This window comes from Mustelus asterias, chromosome 5 (assembly GCF_964213995.1).
Source record: "Mustelus asterias chromosome 5, sMusAst1.hap1.1, whole genome shotgun sequence".
NCBI classification, from domain to species: Eukaryota; Metazoa; Chordata; class Chondrichthyes; order Carcharhiniformes; family Triakidae; genus Mustelus; species Mustelus asterias.
The window spans coordinates 37,748,992-37,771,862 of record NC_135805.1 but is presented as its reverse complement, the minus strand read 5'-3'; the positions used below and the strand labels follow the sequence as shown (position 1 = coordinate 37,771,862).

General features: G+C 47.9%; 2 non-coding genes across 2 annotated transcripts; one reads left to right on the top strand and one right to left on the bottom strand.

Annotated features, from left to right (window-relative positions):
• Window positions 1-494: 494 nt before the first annotated feature.
• trnaf-gaa (transfer RNA phenylalanine (anticodon GAA)) lies at window positions 495-567 on the bottom strand. Its single transcript has one exon. It is a non-coding gene; the product is annotated as a tRNA-Phe (tRNA).
• Window positions 568-14,983: 14,416 nt separating this feature from the next.
• trnaf-gaa (transfer RNA phenylalanine (anticodon GAA)) lies at window positions 14,984-15,056 on the top strand. Its single transcript has one exon. It is a non-coding gene; the product is annotated as a tRNA-Phe (tRNA).
• Window positions 15,057-22,871: the final 7,815 nt, after the last annotated feature.

Below are 22,871 nucleotides of genomic sequence, written 5' to 3'. Positions count from 1 at the left end.
ACTTTCCCTCTATCCCACACCTTCTCACTTTCATCATAAGCCGACCATGGGGGACCTTATCAAACGCCTTACTAAAATCCATGTATATGACATCAACTGCCCTACCTTCATCAACACACTTAGTTACCTCCTCAAAAAAAAATGCGACTCCTTCATCTGCTGCCACAGTATTCCCATTCACAAGATTCTCCTCTTTGCAAAGGCAGATACTGTCCTGGTGAGAAGGATGCTGCCTGAAGCAGTTTTTGCATTGTCATCATCATTGGTCGAATATTATCGGAGCTCCAGTGTCCAGTAAATTTATCCTGATCTAGGGAAATGGATCTGGGTCTCCATTGGGACAGAATCAGAATTTCTCATCAGAACTCCACCTTGAATATTATAATTACTCCAATGATCTAATTTATTATTGTCACATGTATTGGTATGCAGTGAAAGTATTGAAATTAAGTGCCAATTAGCAGATAGCAAAAAAAAGCCAGCACGTAGGTTCATGATGAAACCCGGGGTTGAACCAGGGACCTTTAGATCTTCAGTCTACTGCTCTCCCAACTGAGCTATTTCAGCTTGTACTGTTGGGTATGGGGTGGCAGAGTTGGATACAATATTAGGGTTCATATGAGTGACCATTGCCAAAGATGTTCAAGTTAGGCGGATTAGCCATGCTAAATTGTCCCTTAAAGTCCCAACGTGTGTACGTTAGAGGGATTAGTTGGGTAAATGCATGTGGGTACGGGGATAGGGCCTGGGTAAATGCTCTGTCGGAGACTCGGTGCAGACTCAATGGGACAAATGGCCTCGTTCTGCACAGTAGACAAAGTTATGAACGCCTAACCTCTCCACAGCTCCCAAGAAGAAAGAATATTTATATTCTATAAAGGGACGATATTAACCTGCTCTGTGAGGCAATGAAAATCTCTTTGCCTTCAGGTATGCAGAGGCTGTATTTAACATTACACTTTCTGACTGTGCAAGTTGACAGAGTAGATCATTCAATTAATTCAGCTGAGGATGAGCATTTAAAGATATATCCTTCAGCATTAATGCTTCAGTTAACCAACAGAGTAGGCACATAGATCATTCTGCACCTGGAAATTGTAAGCTATGAAGGGATGGTTGAATATAAATCTGTTCTGAACCATGATCTAGCTCTTTTTACTTTCCATGTGATCTGCACTTAAATATAAAAAGTTATCAAAAGATGTACCCTGTCTTTCATAATCCAGTCAACCAGGTCACACACCATTCATACATGTGATAATATAATCAATATATTTATTGGAATACATTTTATATATATTTAATATATTTGATTAAAAACAAATATATATTCTACCATCAATTGTTATTCTTTTAAATTACTTCAAAACTCCAGTCTCTTGGCTTGCTTGTTCTTCCACTACCCAGTACATTTCCCTATCTTCTTGCTGAGGAACACCACTCTTTAAAATCAGCTCTCTTTAAAATAAATCTCCATATAGTTGGCTGCCCATTTGATCTGCTTTCTGTATAAACCTACATCCCATTGAAAAGCAACTACATTTCATTTCATTGTTTAGTGCTTTGTTCCATATCTTCCTCACATCATGTCTTTTCTTTATTCCCCTCTGCTGTACACCCAGAGTAAAGAACTGACTAATGTCCATATCATCAATTCTTTTCACCAGTGTAAATACCTTTATTGTCTCCTTCCTTCTTCATTTTCTTTGGCCTAAAGAGGATAAACAGCATGAAGGCATTCAATTTGTCACAATACCTCCTTCATTCTGCAATCAGCCCGATCACCGTTTATTATAATCCCTCCAAAATAGCAATATTAACTCATCAATATGGAGACCAGAACTGGATACAGTATCTGAAATATAATCTAATTGTTGGTATAATTTCAATAATCATTCCTTTTATTTGTGCTCAATAGTTATTTTCATTTATGCAACAACATCACATCAATTGTATCTTATCTGACTTGTCAATTATACGACTAATAAATCTTCTTGGGTTGACGTTATTTTTAATTAAAATTTCTATTTTTTTATTGACTCAGAAATCATTTTCGGAGTTGATAGCCAGCAAGGCCCCTGCTTTATATCGTTCTGGGGAGGCCCAGAATGGTATAAAGCAGTCCAAAAATGTGCGGGTCAGGCTGATTGGCCGTGCTAAATTGCCCCTTAGTGTCAGGGAGACTAGCAGGATAAATACGTGGGGCTAAGGGGATAGGGGTTGGGTGGGATTGTGGTTGGTGCAGACTCGACGGGCCAAATGGCCTCCTTCTGCACTGTAAGGATTCTATGATTCTATTCTATGATTCTAGGCAGCTAACAGGCCAATGGAAGGCCTTCCTCCAGGATCAGGGCTCTGAGGGTGAAGGTTCCACCTACCAGTCAGAGGCTGATAGCTCTTCCGAATGGCAGCACCACCAGAGAGGCTAAGACTGCATAGAAACCATAGAAACCCTACAGTGCAGAAGGAGGCCATTCGGCCCATCGAGTCTGCACCGACCACAATCCCACCCAGACCCTACCCCCATATATTTTACCCGCTAATCTACACATCCCAGGACTCTAAGGGGCAATTTTTTTTAACCTGGCCAATCAACCTAACCCGCACATCTTTGGACTGTGGGAGGAAACCGGAGCACCCGGAGGAAACCCACGCAGACACGAGGAGAATGTGCAAACTCCACACAGACAGTGACCCGAGCCGGGAATCGAACCCGGGACCCTGGAGCTGTGAAGCAGCAGTGCTAACCACTGTGCTACTGTGCCGCCTATACCGTGCAGTTGCTATAACAGCTGAGGTGGCATGATAGCAGAGGGGTGGCATGGTGGCACAGTAGTTAGCACTGCTGCCTCACAGCACCAGGGACCCAGGTTCAATTCTGACCTCGGGTAATTGTCTGTGTGGAGTCTGCACGTTGTCCACGTGTCTGCATGGGTTTCCTCCGGGTGCTCCAGTTTCCTCCCACAGTCCAAAACTGTGCCAGTTGGGTTGATTGGCTATGCTCAAATACCCCTTAGTGTCAGGGAGATTAGTGGGGTAAATACATGGGGTTATGGGGATAGGCCCTGGGTGGGATTGTTGTCGGTACAGGCTCGATGGGCTGAATGGCCTCTTTCCACACTGTAGGGGTTCTATGATTCTATGAACAATCACCCCCAAGCCCAGGACCCAGATCACAGGCAAGTGATGGCGGGAGGGGTTAATGGATGGGGGATCATGCGAGAGGGAATGTAGGACAGTAAAGGTGGGTCGGCAGCAAGGACAGGGAGGTGGCTCTCAACAGCTCTTCATCCCTTCTCAATGCTGGGTCCTTCAATCAGGTACTGATTGCCTTTAAATGAGGGACACCCATCTGGTTCACTAATGTTCTTTTGGGAAGGAAATTTGCCATCCTTACCCGGTTTGGTCTACATGGGACTCCAGAACCACAGCAATGTGGTTGATTCTCAACTGCCCTCAGGCAGCTAGGGATGGGCAATAAATGCTGGCCAGCCAGCGACGCCCATGTCCCACAAATGAATAAAAAAAAGCACTCATCAATCACCGCCCTCACCTGCCCTGCGAGCCAGCAAACAAATGCACTGCTGCCTCACAGCGCCAGGGACCCGGGTTCGATTCCCAGCTTGGGTCACTGTTTGTGTGGAGTTTGCACGTTCTCCCCGTGTCTGCATGGGTTTCCTCCGGCTGCTCCAGTTTCCTCCCACAGTTTGAAAGACGTGCTGGTTAGGTGCATTGACCCGAACTGACGCCGGAGTGTGGCAACTACGGGAATTTCACAGTAACTTCATTGCAGTGTTAACGTAAGCCTTACTTGTGATTAATAAATAAACTTTTAACTTTAAGTTTAACTTAGTTTACTTGGTGTGCTCACTGACTGGTACGCTTCCCCCACCAGTCATCATGCTAATGCCAGCAGCAGTCGTGTGGGGCCCTTCAAGTGGCCATTAATTAGTCACTTCAGGGCCTCAATTGGCCATCCACAGGCCTTCCTGCTGTGGACATAATCGGGGAGGAGATGAGATGATGGTGGGGTCCCAACACATCATCCTTCCACCTTTCTAAATACTCTCCACCACAAAATTTGCCACAGTGAGGTTTCATTCCATGATGCTATTCCCAATTTTAACACCTAAACAAAAATAACATTTTCTGGATATAAAAATGAGTGAGAATTCATTTAACATCTGTATCCTATTTCCATTCTCACCCAAAGGAATATCACCAATTTTCTAAAACAAATCTGCTGCCAAATCTCAAACTAAAGCACATTACAGATTCCATTGTGTATAAATGTCCCTCACTTCAACTTGCAACTGGTGCTATTCCTATGTGCTTGCTGTCCTTGCCTTTCCCAGCGTCTATGTGTTTGGGAAGTTCTGTCAAAGGAGGGATGGCAAGTTGTTGCAATGCCTCTTGCAGATGGGACACAATGCAGTCACTATTGTGCAGTGGAAGAAACAGTAACTGTTTCAAATCGCGGGTGGGGCGCTGATCAAGCAGATTGCTTTGTCCTGGAAGATGTTGAACTTATACGCCGGAATTTCACTGCCCCACTCGCCACGGAATCGGAGCAGGCGAGGGGCGGGTAATGGAAATGTCCGTTGACCTTGTGTTACGGCTTCGGGACGAGAGAGGCCATTGAGTGTTGTTGGAGCTGCATTCATCCAAGCAAGTGGTCCATCCAGGCAAGAACATCTGGTCCATTGGCTGATGCACTCCTTAGTTTTGTTGATACCCTTGTTTCGCATGCATGTAAGTCCTGCAATATAGCAACACGAGGTTGACCCCTCATTTGTTGGTGCTGCACCTTCTACACTCTTCTCTGAACCGGGGTTCATCGTCTGGCTAGAATGAAGGACACGCTGGTTACAGATTAGCAGTGAAATTCACAGCGATTACTGCTTCAGCAAGTAACTCCTGTAATAAAAAGACTCATACCAAGCTGTAACTGTCAGAATACATTGTGTTGCTTTGTGTAAGCATAGTGAGAGGAAATAAAATCCCGCTGAGTCAAATGACCCGACTCTTATGTCCTCAAAACTGTTGGAGCTGTGCACTGAAGCTGTCACGAGAGACATGAAGATCTATCAGCTTGCGAAACTGGGAGGAGAGTTTACGAGTTGTTGACCATCAACAACTTGAGATACACAGATGACACCACATTGATTGCAGAGTCAGGAGAGACACTACATGAAATTGTAACCAAAATGAAAGTCTTACGACCTCATCACACCCCTTTCTCAGTGTGAAAATGACATAGAATTGAGAATGAGCCGACAAGCGGGAATGGTGCCCATTTTCACACCCAGTCCCATCTTACCAAGAAAATAATCGTCGCAATCAAGAACTCGTCCAAAATGGGTGAAACATCAATTTGCATTTTTTTGCATTTATCACAATGTAATTAGTGAGTTTTACTCCCAATCGTCCCAGCTCACCTGCCTTAACAACCTCGTTCACTGCAGCTGCAACCAATGAGGAAGAAAACCTCCTGAATAAACGTCGGCTTCAGGCGCTGGAGCAGCGAGGGTGAGTGAGGAGATAAAAGTCTCCGTGCCGCAGAGGGGGGCCGGAACTTTACCGCCCCGCCCTTCATGGGAATTAGAGCGGGCAAGGGCAGATAACGGAAAGGTTCGTTGACCTTGGTCGGGATTTTATGGTTTCAGGACAGGCGAGGCTGTAAATTCCTGCCCGAGGTGTTGTTTTATGGCAGCCATGATGCATTTCGGGTCAGGGGAGGTGGCGAGTTGTTCAGGGGGCCCGACTGGCCTCTCAGAATGGACCCAGGTCTGAGCTTTAACACTGGTCTCAGCGTTGACTCTGGGTCCTAGTACCAGCAGCAGCAAGTAAGTTTGGTGAACATAGAACATAGAACATAGAACAGTACAGCACAGAACAGGTCCTTCGGCCCACGATGTTGTGCCGAGCTTTATCTGAAACCAAGATCAAGCTATCCCACTCCCTATCATCCTGGTGTGCTCCATGTGCCTATCCAATAACCGCTTAAATGTTTCTAAAGTGTCTGACTCCACTATCACTGCAGGCAGTCCATTCCACACCCCAACCACTCTCTGCGTAAAGAACCTACCTCTGATATCCGTTCTGTATCTTCCACCACGAACCCTATAGTTATGCCCCCTTGTAATAGCTCCATCCACCCGAGGAAATAGTCTTTGAACGTTCACTCTATCTATCCCCTTCATCATTTTATACACCCCTATTAAGTCTCCCCTCAGCCTCCTCCGCTCCAGAGAGAACAGCCCTAGCTCCCTCAACCTTTCCTCATATGACCTACCCTCCAAACCAGGCAGCATCCTGGTAAATCTCCTCTGCACTCTTTCCAGCGCTTCCACATCCTTCTTATAGTGAGGTGACCAGAACTGCACACAATATTCCAAATGTGGTCTCACCAAGGTCCTGTACAGTTGCAGCATAACCCCACGGCTCTTAAACTCCAACCCCCTGTTAATAAAAGCTAACACACTATAGGCCTTCTTCACAGCTCTATCCACTTGACTGGCAACCTTTAGAGATCTGTGGATATGGACCCCAAGATCTCTCTGTTCCTCCACAGTCTTCAGAACCCTACCTTTGACCCTGTAATCCACATTTAAATTTGTCCTACCAAAATGAATCACCTCACATTTATCAGGGTTAAACTCCATTTGCCATTTTTCAGCCCAGCTTTGCATCCTATCTATGTCTCTTTGCAGCCTACAACAGCCCTCCACCTCATCCACTACTCCACCAATCTTGGTGTCATCAGCAAATTTACTGATCCACCCTTCAGCCCCCTCCTCTAAGTCATTAATAAAAATCACAAAGAGCAGAGGACCAAGCACTGATCCCTGCGGCACACCGCTAGCAACCTGCCTCCAATCCGAAAATTTTCCATCGACCACCACCCTCTGTCTTCGGTCAGACAGCCAGTTACCTATCCAATCGGCCAACTTTCCCTCTATCCCACACCTCCTCACTTTCATCATAAGCCGACCATGGGGGACCTTATCAAACGCCTTACTAAAATCCATGTATATGACATCAACTGCCCTACCTTCATCAACACACTTAGTTACCTCCTCAAAAAATTATATCAAATTTGTGAGGCACGACTTGCCCTTCACGAATCCGTGCTGACTATCTCGGATTAATCCGCATCTTTCTAAATGGTCGTAAATCCCATCCCTAAGGACCCTTTCCATCAATTTACCAACCACCGAAGTATGACTAACCGGTCTATAATTACCAGGGTCATTTCTATTCCCTTTCTTAAACAGAGGAACAACATTCGCCATTCTCCAGTCCTCTGGCACCATCCCCGTGAACAGCGAGGACCCAAAGATCAACGCCAAAGGCTCTGCAATCTCATCCCTTGCCTCCCACAGAATCCTAGGATACATTTCATCAGGCCCAGGGGACTTATCGACCTTCAGTTTATTCAAAACTGCCAAGACATCCTCCCTCCGAACATCTATTTCCTCCAGCCTATTAGCCTGTAACACCTTCTCTTCCTCAAAAACATGGCCCCTCTCCTTGGTGAACACTGAAGAAAAGTATTCATTCATCACCTCGCCTATCTCTACTGACTCCATACACAAGTTCCCACTACTGTCCTTGACCGGCCCTAACCTCACCCTGGTCATTCTTTTATTCCTCACATAAGAGTAAAAAGCCTTGGGGTTTTCCTTGATCCGACCCGCCAAGGACTTCTCATGTCCCCTCCTAGCTCTCCTAAGCCCCTTTTTCAGCTCATTCCTTGCTAACTTGTAACCCTCAATTGAGCCATCTGAACCTTGTTTCCTCATCCCTACATAAGCTTCCCTCTTCCTTTTCACAAGACATTCCACATTTGGTGGTGGGGGAACGGGCTGGAAACGTTCAGAACTGGCAGCGCTGTCTGGGGCACTACTCAGAGTCATAGAGTCATAGAGCCATAGCGGTTTACAGCATGGAAACAGGCCCTTCGGCCCAACTTCACCATGCCGCCCTTTTTTCTTAAAACCCCTAAGCTAATCCCAATTGCCCACATTTGGCCCATATCCCTCTATACCCATCGTACCCATGTAACTATCTAAATGCTTCTTAAAAGATAAAATTGTACCCGCCTCTACTACTACCTCTGGCAGCTTGTTCCAGACACTCACCACCCTTTGTGCACTACTGCATGGGTCCTGGGTGTGTGTGTGAGGAGGAATGGGGGAGCTGTGTTGCCATTCTGGGGGGCTGGGGAGGGGGAATTGGGGAGTGTGTGTTGCTGGGGGCGCTGGGATGGATTGGGAAGCGTGTGTTGCTGGGGGCTGGAGGAGGGGAAATTGGGGAGTCTTTGTCTCTGGGTTGGGAGTGGGGAATTGGGGAGTGTGTGTTGCTGGGGTCTGTGAGGAAGGGTATGGGGAGTGTGTTGCTGGACTGGGGGCGAGCGAAGTTCTCTAACTTTTCCATCTCTCTCTCCCCTTCCCCAACATGTCTTCAGATTGATGAGATGGTTTTTGCAATGCAGCCCATTGATCTTGCTGTTCTTTTGGTTGCTGCTGGAGCTGAGGAGGAGGAGCAAGAGGATGAATTGCGGGCAGAGGAGGCCCAGGCCTTACCACACGCAGGAGGAGAGGGAGGTGGCTGCCGGAGGCAGGTCGTGGCCACCATTCTGCCCTGGCAGTTCCACACGCGAGTGTCCTTAGAGCAACTGTCGGACACTGCGTGCCGTCGACGGCGCCGGCTTGGAAAGGAGACAGTGTGTCACCTGTGCCATTTGTTACAGGGCCTGACACCTTGGGGCACAGGGGGGCACCCACTCTCTGTGGCTGTGAAAGTGATGGCTGCCTTAAACCTTTATGCCACCAGGTCCTTTCAGGCCACCAGTGGAGACCTTTGTGGCATCTCACAGTTATCTGTCCACATGTGGGTGAAGTAGGCCATGGATGCCCTGTATGCCCGGGCTGGCCAGGATATTAACGTGCGCCAGGCCCAGCAGGAAGCTCAGGCTGCAGGACTCGCGGCCATTGCAGGTTTGCCTAATGTACACGGGGCTATAGACTGCACCCACATCCCCCTCAAGACCCCGGAAAAAAATCCAAGAAGATTCATGAACAGAAAAGGCTTCCATTCCATCAATGTGCAGTTGGCATGTGACCATCAGCTGAACATCATGCACATCTGCACCAGACACCCCGGCAACGTGCATAACAGCTTTACATTGAGGAGCTCAGATGTCCCGGAGGTCTTTGAGGAGGAGCCCAGGGTGCAGGGATGGCTCATTTGGAACATGGGATACCCGCTTCAGACTTGGCTGATGATGCCAGTGCAGAGGCCTGAGACTGAGGTATAGACCCAATGCCACCCAGTCAATAGTGGAGAGGTGCATAGGGCTCCTCAAAATGCAGTTCAGGTGCCTGGACTGCACTGGCGGGACCCTCCAATATAGCCTCTGATATCATCTCGCATTGTGGTGGTGTGCTGTGCCCTGCACAACCCGCACAGCAGCAGGGAGACCACCTGGAGGAGGAAGAGGTGGAGGCCGACTAGCTGGGGAAGGGGACACCCCGGGGGAGGAGGAAGAGGAGTATAAAGAGGAAGAGGAGGAGGAGGACGATGTGGCAACCAACACCACCCAGGCACTGGAGGGCTGGTGGCATCAAGGGTCAGGCATGCGAGGTCAGTGAGGGAGGCCCTGATCACTACGTGTTTTGGAAACCAGGGGCCTGTGTTGCTGCACGTGGGTTCCAACCCCTCTTGTGCACCCCTACAATCTCCTGCAACATTGTAACACCGGAGCGGTGGTCCTGGGTATGCTGTGTTAGCTGGTTTCTGTGGCAGTCAGGATGATGACAACTGTGCGCCATTGTGATGATGCTCTAATGCAAACTAGTCTGACTCCTACCTGAGTTCCACATGCACACTGGTACCTAGGCCCACGTCTGTGTGCTGGACAAGGGAGCAGTAAGCACCCATACCGGGCCTCGGGGCGGGTGGGATGCGGGGGAGGGAATGTCTCCTGGGTTCTGAAGATGCCATGGCAGATGTTGTGAGTCGCTGCCACTGTATGCCATCCGTGTAGCCAGTGAATGACTTGAGTGCCTTGATTTTTCACAGTGGTAGTGCACTCACTGACATCAACGTGTAGGGTCCCTCCGGTGAAGGTCGGGTTAAGTACGTTCCTTTTGGAGGCTAATCAGATACATTTTGGTCACAAATGTGGGGTGAAAAAACATTTATTGGTGCCAATAAAAGTGCCATCAAAATAATTGCAAACATAACTACGTGTGAAAGTGAGACTTTAAAGTGCCTAAATATTCTACCTAACTGGTGCACTCCTTCACCCGTGCCATCTTAGCGCCACTACAACCTCTTGATTTTACGTGGCCTATCCCTGTGTCTTGGTGTCTCCCCAAGATTGGAGGTGGAGGTGGCCAGCTGCCTACCCCATCCCATGGCTGTGATGCCCTTGGTGATCGTCCTCTGTGGCCTGGGCCTTGAGGGCCCTGGCAGGCTTCCAGGTGTCATGGATGTATCCATGCCACCCTATTCATCCCGCTGCCCCTGAGATGTCCCAGTGTCAGGAAGGGGGGAGTCAGAAGGCATAGCCGCAGTCTCCTGCATGGAAGGCCTGTCATGGGCTTGAGCCCTTCCTCCTCCCTTGGGCTCCTGTGGGTTTCTGGGTCACTCCATGGGACGATGGTGCTCCTGCAGTGAGCTCCAGAAGCTCCGGCGTCACCTGGTCCTGCCAGTCCTGGAGGACCATCTCTGTTCTTGCCATGGTGGCCGAGCTCTCTGCGATGGCTCTCTGAGTCGGGGGCCACCTGTCAATGGCAGCAGCAAGTGCACTTTGGGACTGGGCCATGCTCTGCAGCCCCTCAGCCATGACCCTCTGTGAGTTGGCCACGTTCTCAAGGGCTGCTGCCATAGCCCACTGTGTCACGGCACTATCCTGCTGGGTCTCTTGCAAGCTCTCGAGCCTCTCAGTCACAGAATCTCTAGAAGCCTGTTGAGGCCCTCAGCAATGGCCCTTTTGGACTCTGCCGTGACCTCTGGGACTCTGCTATGGCCTGCTATGACTCAGCTATCGCTTGGAGCCTGCCACTCATGGTGAGGATCCCCTGCCCCAGGCTTTCTACTGCTGACGCCATACTTGCAGTGTTGGTCTGGGAACCATGCAAGACAGGCACCAGCTGGTCCACTTGAGAGCCTTGGGACTCCTCCCAAAAGCCTCGCAGTTGGTCCAATGTGGCCATCAGCCTCTCCTGCATTCCCTGGCTCTTTTGCTGCATCTCCAGCAGCTGATGGAGAAGTGATCGCAGAGGCCCAGCATGTAGCCTGGGGCCAGCTGAGTCCTCGCCTCCAACAGACTCCCGCATGCCAGAGGCCTTGGATATTCCCTCCTCCATCTGATGTATATTATCAGATATGTCATGCGCACCAGAGAGTGACCCAGATACCTCGCCATTAACTTGACCCACCGATGTGAAAGTCCCTGAGGTGATGAACTGCGGTGTGGAAGCTGACGCAAAACTGGTGCCAGCCTTGGAGGTCCCATCATCACCTTCCGCTGAGAAGTCTCCCAAGCTGTCATGGGGAGGATGGATGGGAGCAGCGGTGGGGGCCAGAATGACCAGATGGGCCTGGTGCATCGGGGTCCCTTCCTGCAATACAGGACGCAAGGTTAAGTGCAATGGAGGTACAGGAATCTGGGCTGCATGTAACTTACTTGAGATATCTCCAACGAGTGGAGGATTGACAAGTGCTCACTTCTATGCTCCAGCCCAACCATGCTTTCGCTAATTGTCTGCATCCCCTCCTCTCCCGCACGCCACAGCACCCGCTCTGCAAAGGGGATGAGGACACGGATCTCAGGCACACCACCCCATGTCTTCACCCTCTCCTGGTGATTATGAATATTTTTCTCTTGTGGAGACAGGAGGAGCCACGAAAAATCTGATGGGGTGGCTCTCAGAGGGCAAGGGTTGTGAGACCCTTGGGGGGTGGGGATTAGAGGGAGGTGCTTGGGGGTCTGGGGCTGGAAGCATGCCGGGTGCTGGAGGTGGGGGGATCTGGCAGTCATTTAGGGGGAGGATGCTAGATCAGATAAAACACTCACCCTTACTGCCCGGATTAGGTCATTCCGTTTCTTGTGGCACTGCTTTCTGGTCCCTCTGGCCAGTGCCCTGGCACTCACGCATGCTGCCACCGCATCTCAGGCTGCATTGCCATCCCTTCCCCGGGGTGGCGTCCTGCTGGGGGGAAGAGGGTGTAACACTTTGTCTCCATCACCTCCAGCAACCTGTCCAGATCAACATCGGAGAACCAGAGAGTTGTCTTCTTCGAGGACATATCTTCTCGCACTGCCTGCCTGTTTGTCCATCACTGGGGCTTTTATGGAGCTGTTCCGCTGTTTAGGGCAGATCAGCTGCAGGCAGTTTGTACGAGTCACGTGCCTGTTAGAGCTTTCCTGTGAGTTTAATGAAATTTGCCTTGTCACCATGGAGGGGAAGCCAAGTCAGCACTTGCAGGTGTGCTGATGGCAGGGGAGAAGGTGGGGAGCAGGTGGAAATGTGCCTCTATGATGATTGGGGGCAGAGGACAGAGAGGGTCTTGTCATTCAGCAATCAGGATCAGGAGAGCTGCTGTTTTTCAGCTTTTTCTGCGCTTGCGCAATCAGAGCTGCCGGCTGTCTGGTCAATTAAACCCCGCCTACTGCCTCCAGTGGCTAGAAACAGTCTGGCCCACATTTTCAATGTCTAAATCCATAAGATTAGGAGTGAAAACTCGCCCAAAAAATGGATCAGGAACTCTCTTACGGTTTCACGCTAGCTGGACACTTTGAAAAAATCTCGTAAAATTCCACCTGTAGTGTCAGACAGCACAGAAACAGGCTCCTCAGTCCACCTTGTCTGTGCTGATAATAAAGTACCGATCTATATTAATCCCATTTACCTGCACTTGGACCATAGCAGCCTACTATGCCTTGACGATATAAGGAAGGAATTTAAAGGTATTTAATCTAGAAATTTGGAACATGGATTGAAAATTAAAGTGAAGAATTGTGGGATCTCGACAGTGCAGAAGAGGTCATTCAGCTCATCGAGTCTGCACTGACTCTCTAACAGAGCATCATACCTAGACCCATCCCCTGCCTAACCCACGTAACTCTGCCAATTTAGGATAATCCATCTAACCTGAGTGGACGGGTAAGTGGAGTTGAGCCCACGAAAAGATCAGCCATGATCTTATTGAATGGCAGAGCAGGCTCGAGGAGCCAGATGGCCTATACTCCTGCTCCTAGTTCTTATGTTCTTATCTTTGGAGTATGAGAGGAAACTGGAGCACTTGGAGGAAACACATGCAGATACGGGGAGAATGTACAAACTCCACACTGACAATCACCCAAGGCCAGAATTGAACCCGGGTCCCTGGAGCTGTGAGGCAGCAGTGCTTCTTATCCTCACCCATTGTTACTTCCAAGTTCCAAAAGACAGTGGTGATAAGGCCTAACCCCAGAAATGAAAACTGAAATAAATGGACAAGTCCTTGAACAAGTGTAAAATTTTACGTGCCCTTGGGCAGATTATCGCAAGAAGATGGGAGATATGATAGTGAGATCCAAAGGAATATTGAGATAGCTGAGGCCAGCTTTGTCAGAATGAAGGATGTGTTAACATCAAAGAAACTGAACGTGAACCTTAGGGAAAGAATGGTGAAGCACCACATTTTGTCATCCATGTTATAAAGTGAATGCATTCGAGATGTGGACATGCAGGAGGGTATTCTGCATACCCTACACAGCCAGAGAGGCGAATAAGGAAGTGCTGGAACTGGCTGGGGAAAAGAGGAAATTAATGCAAAACATAGAAGAGTGAAAGATACAATATTTTGGTCACTTCATGAGAGCAGACAGTCGGCAAAGGCAATTATTGAAAGGAAAGAGAAAATGGAGGAGAAGAGAAAATGGATGACAAATATAATTTGACTGGAAGTAGGTGAATTATGTGGAATGTGTAAGGACAGCACGAGACAGGCAGAGGTGGAGATTCATGGTGGTCACCTACTGGCAAGACGACACCAACAAATGAACAAATGAATAAGTCAAATGGTCATTGGCTCATTATGGAGCACGGGGAATGGCGGATGCATTTAGTTCATTGCCAGCAGGACTAGCCAATCAACGAGTGTACTAGATTTTTTCTTTGTACATCCTGACTCCTACCACCCACCTCCACCCGCCCTCCCCACACTCCAACCTGGGAAGAGAACAGTCGGAGCTGCAGCAATGAAATGCAGAGAAATGTTAGAACCAGTGGATCCACTGTGAAGGAAGTTTGAATTATTTCTTGCATATTTAAAAAGTCAAAACACAGAAAGCAGAACTTTTAAACAATATATGGTAGTATTAGTTGGAAAGAGAATCGAAGAAGCAATATGCAAAGGCTCATTTATTTACATAACTGCAACCCAGATTTATTCATTCGTGTAATTACTATTGTAAGGGAATATGTACTTATTAATTTACCTGTAGTACATAAGAATAGTATCACTGGAACAATGACACAGGAAATTATTATATATAAAACTTACAAAGTACAGCTAAATAGCAACTTACCTCAAAAGTGGGACTCACCCGAGGGGCTACCAGAACAACCAAAATCACAGTTTGTTAGACAGATTGGTTGAAAGATTGCATTGGCTAAATGCAAAGCAATCAAAAACCCAGCGGTGTCCAAAACTAGAGTCATAAATATCCGACTGTCACTAATAAATCCAATAGGGATGTTGCTAATAGTTGTTAATGTAAACCTACTTGTGACACTAAAAAATAAACTTTAAAAGAAACTCTTTCCCCAAGTGTGGTTAGAATGCAGAGCTTTCTACCAGATGGAGCAGTTTAGATAAGGAGCAGACGCCTTGAAGAAGACTTGAAGAATAAATCATCAACAGGAGGAAAGGTAGAAGGCTATTTTGATAGGATTAGAGAATTAGAACCAGAGGATCATCATTTGCTGACATAACTCAGTTGGGAGAGTGTTAGACTGAAGATCTAAAGATCCCTGGTTCAATCCTGGGTTTTGGCATGCAGTCACACACTGGCTCATTTCACTCTCTATAAGGGGAAGCAATCAAGATTGAGAACTTGAGTTGATTATTGGGGCGGCCTGGTGGCACAGTGGTTAGCACTGCTGCCTCACAGCTCCAGGGATCCGGGCTCGATTCCCAGCTTGGATCACTGACTGTGTGGAGTTTGCACATTCTCCTCGTGTCTGCGTGGGGTTCCTCCGGGTGCTCCGGTTTCCTCTCACAGTCCAAAGATGTGTGGGTTAGCTGCATTGGCCATGCTAAATCGCCCCTTAGTGTCCTGGGGCATGTAGGTTAGAGGGATTAGCGAAGTAAATATGTGGGGTTGTGGGGATAGGGCCTGGGTGGGATTGTTGTTGGTGCAGATCGATGGGCCGATTGGCCTCCTTCTGTACTGTAGGGATTTTGTGACTGCCTATTCGATGACATTTGCCGTATAAACACCAGTTGTAGACCAGTTAATTGTACAGGATGTCCTGTTTCTGTGCTGTAAGAAAACTCTTGAGCCATTTGATTCCTACATGTTAAAAATCGGCCGCTATCTTGTCTATCTAATAAAATTACTCCGTCTACAACTAAGAACTACCATTCACTGTTTTCAGTCCATAATTTCTTTCCTTAGTTAAAAGTTTACATCGACAAATTACAGTTTCAGCCAATGCTTCGGTGGCACAGTGGTTAGCACTGCTGTTTCACAGCGCGAGGGACCCAGGTTCAATTCTGACCTCGGGTCATTGCCGATGTGAAGTTTGTACGTTCTCTCCGTGTCTGCATGGGTTTCCCCCGGGTGCTCCGGTTTTCTCCCGCAGTCCAAAGATGTGCGGGTTAGGTGGGTTGGCCCTGCTAAATTGCCCCTAAGTGTCAGGGGGACTAGCTAGGTTAGATGCATGGGGTTATGGGGGTAGGGCCTGGGTGGGATTGTGGTCGGTGCAGACTCGATGGGCTGAATGGTCTCCTTCTGCACTGTATGATTCGATGATAATCCTCAGTCTAGGTGATTGAGCTAAATATGCTGCCAGTGTCCTCCAACACTCACCCTACTGGAGTTGGCATAGTCAGCAATTCATTTATTTGTGGCCAGCAGCACACGTGCCAGTATGGATGCATCTCCAATGCCAATATGCTCTATATAACTGGAAGAACCCACTCGTCTGGCCAACCCCAATATAACATGTGGCTTCCATTGGCCTCTCCGTGCAAGAGGCCCAATGCTGATTGAAAAAAAAAGCTGTCCAGTATTGAGGGATCCAAGTCACCAGCTCGGCCTTGATCCCTCAGCTTCACATCCACCTTCCACTATAGGGACCAACATCTGCCTGCCTGAAGGCCCCATACCAGTCTGTAACCCTACACTGTTTATGTTTAAGGCTTGCATTAACACTGCAATGAAGTTACTGTGAAAATCTCCCAGTCGCCACACTCCGGTGCCTGTTCGGGTACACTGAGGGAGAATTTAGCATGGCCAATGCACCTAACCAGCACATCTTTCAGACTGTGAGAGGAAACTGGAGCACCCGGAGGAAACCCACGCAGACATAGGGAGAACGTGCAGACTCCGCAGAGACAGTGACCCAAGCCTGAAATCGAATCTAGGTCCCTGTTGCTGTGAGGCAGCAGTGCTAACCACTGTGCCACCCCCCCCCCCCGTGCCCCCATGAGACTGGGTCCCAGCTGAGGAAGGGAAATGAAACTCCAGCAAAATGGAACCCCACCCCTCATCCAGTTTCATCTTTATTTCCTTAAATTGTTGGATTTCAAATTAATGAGTGGAATCTTCCTACTGTTTTCAGAGTGTTGCTTTCAGCGAGAAACCCGACATGTAGCTTTCCAGCTGCACAGCTGACTTTTCTCTCCAGATTGCCTGACACTCAAATGCACAGAGAATCTGGGGACGTAGGTTCCGCAGTCATGCTGGCAGGGCGGGGCAATGCCGACCCCACATAGATCGAGGCACCATCTTTAAAGGGCACCCTGATACGTGCTGACAATATACTCCCACATCCTTCAACCCGTCTACAAGCACGACGGCAACCCTGTCCCCTCCCAAGCAACAGGGCAACCCGGTCCCCCCCCCACAAGCAATGGGCAAACCCCTCCCCCCACAAAATCAATGGGCAATTCCCCCATGCAAAAGCAACATGGGCAACTCCCCCCACCCACCTCCCACCGACACACACGCACAACTCACACACAAGCAACACTCGCATACACAAGGGAAATCTCCCCCCCACCCCAAAGGGGATTCTCAGATGGCCCATCTCTGACACAACCCCTGGGAGCTGCCAGTTGGCGCTGCCAGGGGGCAGTGTCTTTCTCTGCCCTCCAGGGTTGTACTTACCTTTGTGCCCCTGGCAGGTTCCACCTTGACAATTTTCCATTTGGCAGAAGTCGTTATAAACCTCGCCGATGCGGTGTTACGTCAGCGATAGGAGAATTCCCTACCTGGTGGGGAAGCCTTTCAAATGCTTTTAAACTTATTTAAATGTATTTAAATCCTCATTGCATTACTGGTGAGTGTCAGGGAGATCTGAGAACGGTATCTCGCCGGCATCGCCATTTTCTCCTGCGGCGAATGCCGGCAGAAAATCCACCCGCCCTCCCCCCAGCCGGTGAGTGGGGGTTTACCATTTAAAAGGCCACCTGGAAAATCCTCACAATGAGAGAAATGGTTGGGGTGTAGAAACCTGACAAACCAAATCCCTGCTGTTCTGATGGACCGAGGTCTTAAAAAAGAAATTCAGAGTTAACATCAATAGTTTTCTTTATATTCATTCATGGGTCATGGGCGTCGCTAGCTGGCTAGCCAGCATTTGTTGCCCATCCCTAGTCGCCCTTGAACAGAGTGGCTTGCTAGGTCACTTCAGAGGGCAGTTGAGAGTCAACCACATTGCTGTGGCTCTGGAGTCACATGTAGGCCAGACGAGGTAAGGGCGGCAGATTTCCTTCCCTAAAGGACACTGGCAAAAGTGGCAAAATTACGTAAAAGAAACCATTGGAATCTTTATGCAGTTAAGGCTGGACAAACAATTATCTATGCACAGAGCATGGGATAAATCTCTGGGACCTGGGGTGTGACTTTCCTGCATCTATCCTAGAATTAAACATTTCTGTCGCGTGTCGCAATTTTCCATCTCTTGTTAAAGATTTCATGTGATACAGCGAAGCAAAAAGAAAGATGATTCAATATTATCATGTCCTGTGTTCAGTTCTTAGTTGGAAATTTTCTTGGATGGTTCTCCCATTAGCAGCTGTAACTTCATTAGGAGATCAACAGAAAGTATGGATGAGCATGCAAATGCTGAATTTTCAACAAAGATCGAGAGGCAGGTTGGGAAAAGCCCCAGTAATATTTCTGACAATTACCTGGGATTAGTTTCTTTTAGCCCATAAGGCAGTGTGATGTCTACACGGGCCCAGAGGGGTATGCCTCTGAGATGCATTGATGCTGAACTCAGACACTGCAGTCAGAGCTAACCATGCGTGTACCAGAATGGTAAATGGCCATCTGTTCAAGAGATTAGACATTGGGGAGACTCAGTTGTGGGATAAACATCCCGGCTGCAGCACACAAGGACTGAAAATATTCCAAATCCACATTCGGAAGTGAAGGCAAAACAAAGGTATATTTTCATAACAGGCTAATGAGGCAAATAGAAGGAATATTTTTGGACGATGGGTTGAAAAAATAAATAAGTGTACTGAAAATCCAGCATTGGTGTAAAGAATAATATAAATGATTCTAATCATGTCAATAATAGCGATACTGGGCGGGATTTTCCAGCCGTGCTCGCCCCCAAACTGGAAAATCCCACCCAAGGTCAACAGACATTTGCATTGTCCACTCCCCCTCCGATTCCCGCGGCAGGTAGGATGGGAAAATTCCCCCCACTGACCAGAATGTTACCACCGTTCGCAGTGGTGGGATTTTCCTATCCTGCTGCAGTGGACGGAGATTTGGCTGGGCGCCAAATTCTCCGACATCGCTGCAGCGGGAGCGTGGCATGAACGGCTGGTAAGATCGCGCCCACAATGCTTTTGGGAGGAAAGGGGAACATTATTTGTACTTTATTTATCCTTTTCATGGGAGGTGAGCAGGTTTGGCAAGGTCAGCATTTATTGTCCATCCCCAATTGTCCTTGAGAAGGTGGTGGTGAGCTGCCTACATGAACAGCCAGAAACCATGTGGTACACCCACAGGGTTGTTAAGGAAGCTATTCCTGATTTGTGACCCAGAACGTGAAGGGTGTAGTTTAAATCAGGTTTTGTGAAGTAGTTGGCATTCACTGAGCCTGTAGTTGTTCCTTCTTCTCTGGCAGTCCCTCGGAGTGGAGGCTGATTTGCTCCCGCACTAAAAATTAGTTCACTGTTGACTGAGGAGACCAATGTGTGGCTCACAGTCTCTGTCACAGATGGGACAGATGGTGGTTGGGGAAGTGGGTGGGTGGAGTGTCCAGGCAGACATCTTTAACCTCTCTTTACACCAATCTGAGGGTCCCTTTCTGCTTCTAGAAGGCGACCATCATCCCTGTACCAAAGAAAAGTCAGGCAGCGTGCCTTAGTGAATATCGCCCTGTGGCTCTGACACCCATCATTATGAAGTGCTTCGAAAGGTTAGTCATAGCATGAATCAATTCCAGCCTCCCAAACTGCTTGGATCCATTACTGTTCGCCTATTGCTGCAACAGGTCCACAGCAGACGCCATGTCCCTGGCTTAACACTCAACTCTAGAACATCTGGATAACAAAAAAACTTATGTCACACTCCTATTTATGGACTACAGCTCTGCCTTCAACACTATTATTCACACAAATTGCATCTCCAAGCTCTGTGGCTTACGATTCGGCTCCTCTCTCTGTGACTGGATTCTAGACTCCTAACCTACAGACCGCAACCAGTGAGGATAGGCAACAACACCTCCTCCATGATCACCCTCAACACTGGCTGTGTCCTCAGCCCCCCACTATACTCATTACACACCTATGACTGTGTGGCTAACTTCCCCTCCAACTCGATTTTCAAGTTTGCTGATGACACCACTGTCGTGGGTCAGATTTTAAACAACGACGAGACGGAGTACAGGAAAGAGATGGAGAATCTGGTGAACTGGTGCGATGACAATAATCTCTCCCTCAACTTCAGCAAAACAAAGGAGATAGTCATCGACTTCAGGAAGTGTAGTGGTGGACATGCCCCTGTCTACATCAACAAGGATGAAGTGGAAGTAGTTGAGAGCTTCAAGTTTCTAGGTATCCAGATCGTCAACAACCTGCCCTGGTCCCTACACGCCAATGCTATAGTTAAGAAAGATCACCAACGCCTCTACTTTCTTAGGAGGCTAAGGAAATTTGTCATGTCCGTTATGACTGTCACCATAAATGCACCATAGAAAGCATTCTTTCTGGTTGTATCACAGCTTGGTATAGCTCCTGCTCTGCCCAAGACCGCAAGGAACTACAAAGGGTCATGAACGAAGCCCAGTCCATTACACAAATCAGCCTCCCATCCATTGACTGTGTCTACACTTCCTGCTGCCTCGGAAAAGCATCCAGTATAATCAAGGAACCTATGCATCCCGGACATTCTCTCTTCCACTTTCTTCTATTGGGAAAAAGAATCAAAAGTCTGCGGTCATGTGCCAACAGACTCAAGAACAACTTATTTTCTGCTGCCATCAGACTTTTAAATTGAACTACTTCAAATTAAGTTGATCTTTCTCTGCACCCCAGCTATGACTGTAACACGACATTCTGCACTCTCTCCTTTCCTTCTCTACTTACGGTATGTTTTGTCTGTACAGCGCGCAAGAAACAATATTTTTCACTGTATACATGTGACAATAATAAATTAGATTACATCAAAGTTTGCCATGCTCTCCTTTCACTGTCGACACTTGGCTCCAGCTTGTTCTCAGTGATGAAACTCGAGATGTTCAGCTCCTTCCCAGATACTTTTTCTCCACTTCAGGTAGTCTTGGACCAGGGATTCTCAGGTGTTGGTGGGATGTTAGCCTGAGCAAGAGCACTGATATTGGTGCAGCTGTCCTGCCAATGGATTTACAGGATCTTGTGGAGGCAGCACTAGTGGTACTTCTCCAGAGTTTTGAGGTGCCTTCTGTACATAGTCCACGCCTCTGAGCCATATAGGAGGCTGGGTATCACAACTGCACTGTAGACCATGACCATAAGTTTAAGTTTATCTATTATTGTCACAAGTAGGCTTACGTTAACACTGCAATGAAATTACTGTGAAAATCCCCTAGTTGCCACACTCCGGCACCTGGTCAGACACACTGAGGGAGAATTTAGCATGGCCAATCCACCTAACCAGCACATCTTTTGGAATGTGAGAGGAAACTGGAGCACACGGAAGAAACCCACACAGACACGGGGAGAGCGTACAGACTCCACACAGACAGTGACCAAAGCCGGAATCAAAACTGGGTCCCTGGCATTGTGAGATGGCAATGCTAACCCATTGTGCCACCCAAATGGAAAGGAGACCAAGGGTCTGCTGGGAACTCTGTTCATCGCCTCTTCCGTCAGTTAATTCCTCCAACTTTAGACCATAGGCCAGATTGCCACTGTGCCACCAGGGGGTGCTGGGTCTGAGATCCTGAAGAAATATTCTCTTCCTCAGGTGACCAAAGACTGTCCTAGCGCGCTGAAGGTAGTGTTGGACCTCATTGTTGATGTCTTCCCTGGTTGACAGTAGGCTCCTGAGGAAAGTGTTCCATGTTGTTCAAGGCCTCGTCGTGGATTTTGATAATCAGGAGGCAGTGCTGTGTGGCGGGGGTAGGCCGATAGAGGATCTTTGTCCTATGGATGTTTTTGTAAGGCTCATGTTCTTCTATGCCTCAGTGAATGGGTTGACAATGGCTTGGAGCTCTGTCTCTGAGTGCAGATGAAGTCATCATCTACATACTGTGGCTCAATGACAGAGGATGGGATGCCCCGAATGCCAACCATAATTTCCAATGATAAATGAGGCTAGGTGGGGATAAAATGGAATGCACTTTTCCCCCCAAAACATGGATTCATCCACATATCAATCAATCTATGGGAGAAAGTCTAATCACTGAACGTGGTGTTTGTCCCCAACCCGCTTCCATATCTCTGATGGGAGATGAGTGGAATTCCAGGAAAAATGCTCCAAATTGCCAGACATGCTGGTCTCCTGCAGTTACATCGCCTGTAGTTACCTATCCTCTTTCTAATGCAGAATCAGCAGCCAGAGGAAGAAAGTTCCCCTGCCATCATATCTGGAGAACCTGTATCATTCAATAGAATTAAGCTATGTAATATTTTGACCTCGTGTCAGTCATGATACATTGCTTCAATAAATTTGCTGTATTACAGTGATGGGTGAATTACTATTATGTTCAAACTCCAGCAGCACTGCAATAAATATCTGCGGGCACAAGCGAGCCAATATTGCAAGAGGCCAGATAATGAAAAAGACAGAAGCATTCAAACAAAAATTTAATGAGGCAAAAGAATTGAACTCAGTGAATTCCCTCATCCCATGGCTCATGTGTACTGCATCTCCCTCATTCCAGCTTGCGAGGGAAAGTTCAGTATAAATAGTTCCCGATCTCCAAAGGTCATGAATGAAACTGTAAAATGCTTATTTACTCATAGAATCATAGAATCCCTACAGTACAGGAGGAGACATTCGGCCCATCGAGTCTGTACCGACCACAATCCCACCCAGGGCCTATTCCCGCAACCCCACATATTTACCCTGCCAACCCCCCTGACAATAGGGTCAATTTAGCATGGCCAATCAACCATTCGGGGCATCCCATCCTCTGTCA